Genomic DNA, 7,221 nt, shown 5'->3' on the forward strand with positions numbered 1-7,221 from the left:
CAGGAAGAAGGAAGGGAAGGGTCAAAGGCAGAAAAGGAATGTGTTTTGCTTTGCAGAACCAACAGTTTTCTCCAAGGAGACTAAGGGCTAGGTGTTTTGCCTGATAGCCACTTGCATGAGCAATTTGTAGCTGAGAACCTGTGCAAAAGCCTCCCCACCGCCCCAAGTTGCACTTTAGCTTATTATAATACTAAGGCCCTCTCCTACGGACAGAATTGCCTGCCAATTTTGAACATAAATGTATGCATGCTGACATGCTATGTTTATGCAGTTGAACCAAAGTGCCTAAGTAATAGAATATGTGTTAAGTTCCTTAACGTATATGCAAACTCCCAGCCTTGCCAGTAATACACTGAACAAAACGTTCCTGTCCTAACCCCACAGAGAGACAGTGCTTTGAGAGCTATCCCCTTTCTTGTGGCAAGAAATAAAATGTTCTTTGTTTTCAACACTTCCTTGGGTTGTATTCAATTTAAAGTAACCCAAGCCATGAACCCCCTGAGTTCGATTACAGCTACCATAACTGAAAATTCTACAGGTGCAACTAGTTTGAGGTATGTCTGGACTCAGGTTTCACACAATGTCATTGGTACAAAATTTGTCTGTATTATTCAGCTCTGCCTATTTCATGTTGTCTTCACTGCCTCATATTTAAGTCCAGCAAGAGGAAACTTTCCAGTCATCTCCAAAATTCTCTTTGTGTCTTATTGTCTCAGACTGGGTCTTGTGTTCATGCTAATCATTGTGGTCAGGGAAAGGGGAAGCTCTGAGTCAAGTATGAACTCACAAACCACACATTAGAAACAGTGATGGAATCAATTCTAACTGGGTTGATTGAAAATGGGGAGAAAGCTGATCTCTAAATAAGTAGCAAAAGGGTCTATAGGAGCTGGGGTAAATGAATATGAAATGCCAAAATCAACAGGTATCCATTTCAGAGCCCCAAATGACAAGCCCAGAAGTCATTGGTCATATTGGGGATAGTACCTCCTTACTTGTGTAAGACCTCCATCAATTCAATATTAACAATGGGTTTTAAGAACCCATTAGAATTCTCATATAATGCTGAATTTATCTGTAAAAGGAATATCAGCTAAACCCCTGATTTTGCATGCAAAAACCTATATCAACTAGACTGCAGAAGGTGTCAAATAACAACAAAAAGAAATGGCTTTGATTTATTGAGTTTGAATACCAATATGGCTCAGCAGTGCAGAGGGCTATGGGCAAGAGATAACAAAAGAATAGGGTTAAGTAACACTAAGAAAGATATTGCCTCCCAAGTGGCCTTCTTTTTTTGTCTGTTTATTTCTTGGGCCGTAAAGAGTATGCAACTACTACATTCACTGAGGAGAAATCAACACTTTATTTTCCAATACACTAAGAAAAGGGAAACTTAAAATTTTTATTTGAAGGCCTAAATTAATGGATCTATCTCTTCTCAACTCATTAAGACAGTACCACAGATTAGTGGAAATGATATCTCTAGGTCCACACTCTGCTAGACCATGTAAATGGGCTATGACAAATGTGATTTCAGAGCTTCTATTTCAACTCTTATTGGTCATATATTTATTGAATCACATTTAGGACCTTGAATTTGGAACATAACCTGTAGCTTTTAGGTTAGAGATGAACTACTATTGTTTTAGCGGATTTTGTAAAATTGTTCCTTGGTATTACATAATTCTTTACTTTAAGATCAGTCTAGTTCCATGAAAGGGAGGTATGTACAAAAATGACTCTCAAGGTCCAAAGAACTGTAAGACTGAAGAAAAAGGCCAACAAGGCCAGCTTGACAAGGTTTAAGGGGACGTTGGGAGAAACATGTCTTGGGAGGTTGCAAGACAAGTAGATCTCCACACTCTCCACTCCCATGTAAGACCTGCTTTAATACCCTCTGAGGCTAGGAAGTATATACTGTGGGACCACCCAGAAGGAAACGTTTGAGAATTATTGTATCTCCAGAGCAGCTCAAGGACATTACTTAAAGGTGTGGTTAGAAAGGAAAAAGGAATGTAGGAACAGGTGGTTGTGCTCAAGAAGGCTTCAGGTCACAGAGCTGTCATCATGGTGGGTTTGTCCAAAATGGCGTCAGTCTGGTTCACACATTAGTAGATCTTCTAGACTGTCTTGACATTTAGATTTCTATGTCTTGCTCTTTTGCCAAGAGAGGAAAGTGCGCTGAGAGCCGAAGGAGCACAACCACCTTTAACATTTTCAAGCAAGAAGTTTGGTCTGCATTGTATATGAATATATGATTGAAAATTAAGTTTCTTATTTTTCTCTCTTTCCTGTACTGGGGAATGTTCTAGCTTTGCATACCTCTATCCCTCCCCACCCTCTCTTTATCTATCAAAGGAGTTTGAAGAAAAGGAGAAAGAATCAGACCAGGCAGAAGAACACTCTCAACGTTAATTAATATGAAATGAATTTCAATTATCAAGTTCCCCACAGTGCACACCAAAGAACCAGCTGAAAGTGGTTAGGAAGTGTCAGCAATTTTAAATGTGTTACTAATTATTTCTGTACCTCATCAACAACTCAGCACTTTTATTCTTGGTAACCATGACTCACCCTCTTCATCCATTCATCATTTTGATTAACTTTTTCTGTCATGGTTATTTGCATGGCTTCAGGAAAAAAGTGACCCAAAAAAGGCACTAGGTCTTGGATGTCATTCAGAGACCCACTTTCCAGCTGCTTCTCTCCATTACCATATTCTGCATGTTCTTACTTTGTTTTGTTTTGTTTTATTTCAGTGGGAGGAGATACCAAGGAACAAATTTACAAAATCTACTAAAACAAAAGTAGTTCATCTCTAACCTAAAAGCTACAGGTTATGTTCCAAATTCAAGGTCCTAAATGTGATTCAATAAATATATGACCAATAAGAGTTGAAATAGAAGCTCTGAAATTAAATTTGTCATAGCCCATTTACATGGTCTAGAAGAGTGTGGACCTAGAGATACCATTTCCACTAATCTGTGGCACTGTCTTAATGATTTGAAAGGAGATAGATCCATTAATTTAGGCCTTCAAATAAAAATTTTAAGTTTCCTTTCTCCTGGAAAATAAACATTACACAAATGTCAGCCATAGGTATGCATTACCATGTATATTTGTAGGTTTTAATCCTATGATCTTTAAATACCGATGATGTCAGGGGCTTCCATTGTATTCCTAAAAACCTAAACCTGGGGGCGCCTGGGTGGCTCAGTGAGTTAAGCCTCTGCCTTCTGCTCAGGTCATGATCTCAGGGTCCTGGGATCGAGCTCCGTGTCAGGCTCTCTGCTCAGCGGGAAGCCTGCTTCCTCCTCTCTCTCTCTCTGCCTGCCTCTCTGCCTACTTGCGATCTCTCTCTGTCAAATAAATAAATAAAATCTTTACAAAAAAAAAAACCTAAACCTGAAAGTACCTAAATCATAAGTCGTATTCAATAAATACTTGCTAACTAAACATACATGTGAAAGAACCAATGTTGCCAAACACACAAATCAAATATAATAAGGAAGTATTTCACTATCTATAACATTAAATCCTCTCCAGAGGAGATGAATTGTTACTAGAAGGCCATTGTTCAGCTGAGCACTTTGATGAATGTCTAAATATGAATTTGGATGTATAAGCCAGAAAACATGCAATTATTTTCCAAAATATTGGAGGATCCCTGAAATGGAGAAGAGGTAACTTTAAAGGCAAATGTTTAATAACGAGGAGAGAGAAAACTCTGAATGGCAGCAGAGACTTGAACGGTCTCGGGAGAACAAGGATCACTAATATAGGGCTTTATAATTGTTTGTTCTAGAATATGGCATGTAAAGAATCCTTCCCCTGCTTCTCTACAAAATATTCAGTAAATTCTTCACTTTTCACTAATAAAAGAGTATGCTTTGGGGGAACTTGAGAAGTCTATAGCTTCTTGCCTTGTTAGACATGTTTCTGGGTGGCAATAGCTCACAAGAAAACAGGATTATGAAAATGCAAATCTTTGGGTGGGAATTTTTCAGAAATGTTGAAAAGACTGATGGCTTACACAGGTCGTCAGTGAGGTTGGGGGCATGATTCAGTTCTATCTAGATCAGATGATGCAGGAAAACCAAGCTGTCATCTAGGATCCTTACTGCCCATTCAGAGTGGAAGAATGGAATGACTCAGAGGGATAGGACTAAGTTGCTCTTTGACTATCTTTTCTACTGTGCAACTTTCAGTTCTACATAAACTATCACCTGATTATAATCAAAGAGCTCTATGGCACTATTCTTCTGCCTAAGCTCCCAACAATTATCAGTATTTGTGATTATTGTGATACCTAACATTTATTAAGGTCATACAATGTGACAGTCACAGTGCTAAGACTTAACAAGTGTTATGTCATTTACAGGTATTTATCCTTAATATTCCTCATGGGATAAGAAATATTATGCCTGGAATAGTGTAATTGATGTATAAATACTTTTTCAATGAGTGAATTAATATTAGTAGCTACTATTTACTCAACACTTAGTATGTGCCAAACACTCTTCTAAGCAGTTTCCATAAACTAATTCACTGAATTCTCAGTACAATTTTAAGGGGTAGATAATATTATTATTATTCCCATTTCCATGGCACAGAGAAGGTAAAGACTCTCCTATGGTCAGACAGCTAGTTTATACCTATGCCATCTGGCTTTAAATCCCACACTCTTAACTGCAACATCTTCCAGATGAATGAGCTAAGACAAACAAGGCTTAGAGAGGCTAAATAAATTGTCCAAATTCACCTATCATGTGAGAGCAGACACAGAACTTAAATTCAGTCCTGGCTGTCTTCAAAATCCACACTCTTAAGTGTTACATGCAAGAAAGACCAAAAGCATTCTTTACAATGCATATAATTATAATAACTCATAACAAAATGGGTTCTGAATATCAGAGTCCAAATCTTCAAGTTTCTCACAAATCTTACAGAAGGCAGAGAAGTCAGAAGTCCCAGTGAAAGAGGTCAAAGTAACAATTAAATGGAGCATTATTTTGATTAAATGGGCATTAAGCCACCAAATCAGGACTGGGTTCATGGGCATACAACCAACAGTCACATAGAACTCCACACTCAGAAAAGTCTTGCACTTAGCATTTACGGCTCTGCAGCCTCCAGTTTGAAATGACAGTCTAAGGAAAACAAGACTTAGAGAAGCTAAAGAACTTGGGTAAGTTCATCCACTGAGTAAAATCATTTGAATTTGCATTTTGTAAATGAAATCTGATGACCAAATGGAGCATGCTCAGAGCCTTGGAGCACCACGCTGGAGTGGCCCACCTTCTATTACCATCTGCCTTCCCACCAACCCAGGACGGATTCTTTGGCATCTAGGTTTTCTGCCCAGCCTTATGAATACTAATACCTTAACCTTGAGGGAGGGAGAGCTCACAATCTGTTGTCCTCTACCCTCTGGCCTCAGGAGGATGTGGATACAGGTACAGAAGGGTTGGAGCTGGACACATACTCCATGGCATTTTAGAATAGGTCAAGGCAGTGACTCTCTCTGCCCTGGGCTGAAAGGAGCACAGAATATTTGTAGGTCACTTGACAAGCATCTCTCACCCACTTTCAAGCCAGGTACCAAGTACATCTCAGAATAGAGGTTGCAATCTATAGGAAGTCAGCTGTCCACCATGGACTGGGACAAGGGCCTATAGAAAGGAAACATTGATTTTCCTGCCCCTATCAGGATCCCTACATTTTCATTTTGCCCTGCGTCCCACATATTATGTAACTATTCCTTCAGGAGATCAACACAGAGCTTTAATTGCTCTGTTGGAATGTTGGAATGGTTGGAAACTAAACTCCCAACTCCATAATCACCTAGCTTAGGATTAATATAGGTAAAAAAGTAGAAAAACTATTTTATAATTACACTTGCAAATAAAAGAGAACATCTAGAATTCCATGATTTTACAATGGCCATATTTCTATGGTAATGCCCCATCTTGCTAGTTTGTCTGTGTGTGTGGCTATTTATTTTTAACCATATTCAAAATTCTTTAAAAAGATCAGTAGACTAGCAGTCAGGGAAAAAAAAAAACTGTTCTAGTCCTAACAGTGACACTAACTTGTCATGTGAGATTGAAGAGGTATTTTCTGGCTTTTAAAATTTTTGAACTATAAAATCAAATAGGTAGATTATGATCTCTGGGTTAGTTTCAACTGCAAGGTCTACAAATTTGTTTTGTACATGCTCGTTCTTCAGAAAATTGACCTACTCATGCAATTTCAACAACCACCCATAGGTATATGTCTTAAAAATTACAGTAATAACTATAATCATTACTACTTACCAGGATAGTGCATTATATGAACTATCTCCTTCAATCCTCAAGTGTTCTATAAGAAAAACATTTTACTATCCTGAAGATATTTTACTATCTTCAGATAAATAACTATTCCTTTTTTTCCCTTAACTTAATTTTGGTAAATTAGATTTGTCTAAGATGTAGTCAATTTTGATAAATTTCCTTTCCTTATAAATAAAATTGTTTACAATATCCTCCTATGGGTATATGTCAACAGCACTTGTAGTGCTGTCCCTTTTTCATTTCTATTGCCTTCTCTTTTCAGTTATTGATCAATCTAGACAGAAGTGTGCTGGTTTTAATAAACTGACTCTCTTATGATTGTTTTCTGTTTATTTTCTTACTAAAGCTAAGAGAGTAGTTGGAAATAAAGAGGAGGTTAGGAAGGTAATAGTTGGAGGCAGGGAACAGATTTTATAAGGACTTTGGTTTTACTCTAAGTGAAATGAAAAGCTATTGTACAATTTTGAGCAGAAGTGAGATACGATTTGCCATTTGGTTTAAAGGATCTCTTTGTTAAACACAGACTATAAGAAAGTGTAAAAGTATCAGTCAGGAGTCTATTGCCCTAATCCCATTAAGAAACTAGGATAATACCAGTAGAGATGATAGAAAGAAGATAGATTTTGGATATAATTTAGAGATAGGGCCAAAATAACTTAATGAACTATTAAAGGTGGGATAAGAGAGTCAAAGAATAGTCAAGGATTACACCAAATTTTATGGCCTGAGCAACTGAGAGATAAATTATCATCAGCCAAAGTGGTTTTTTTGTCATTGTTTTTTTTTTTGTCTGATGCTCTGGAGTTTCAGAAACACTGTTTGGGACATACTGATTTTGAAATGTCTGTTAGATGTCCAAGTAGAAATGTTGAGTGGCCAGCTG

The sequence above is a fragment of the Enhydra lutris genome, unplaced genomic scaffold (genome assembly GCF_002288905.1).
Source record: "Enhydra lutris kenyoni isolate GAN:26980312 unplaced genomic scaffold, ASM228890v2 scaffoldscaffold3, whole genome shotgun sequence".
NCBI lineage: Eukaryota > Metazoa > Chordata > Mammalia > Carnivora > Mustelidae > Enhydra > Enhydra lutris.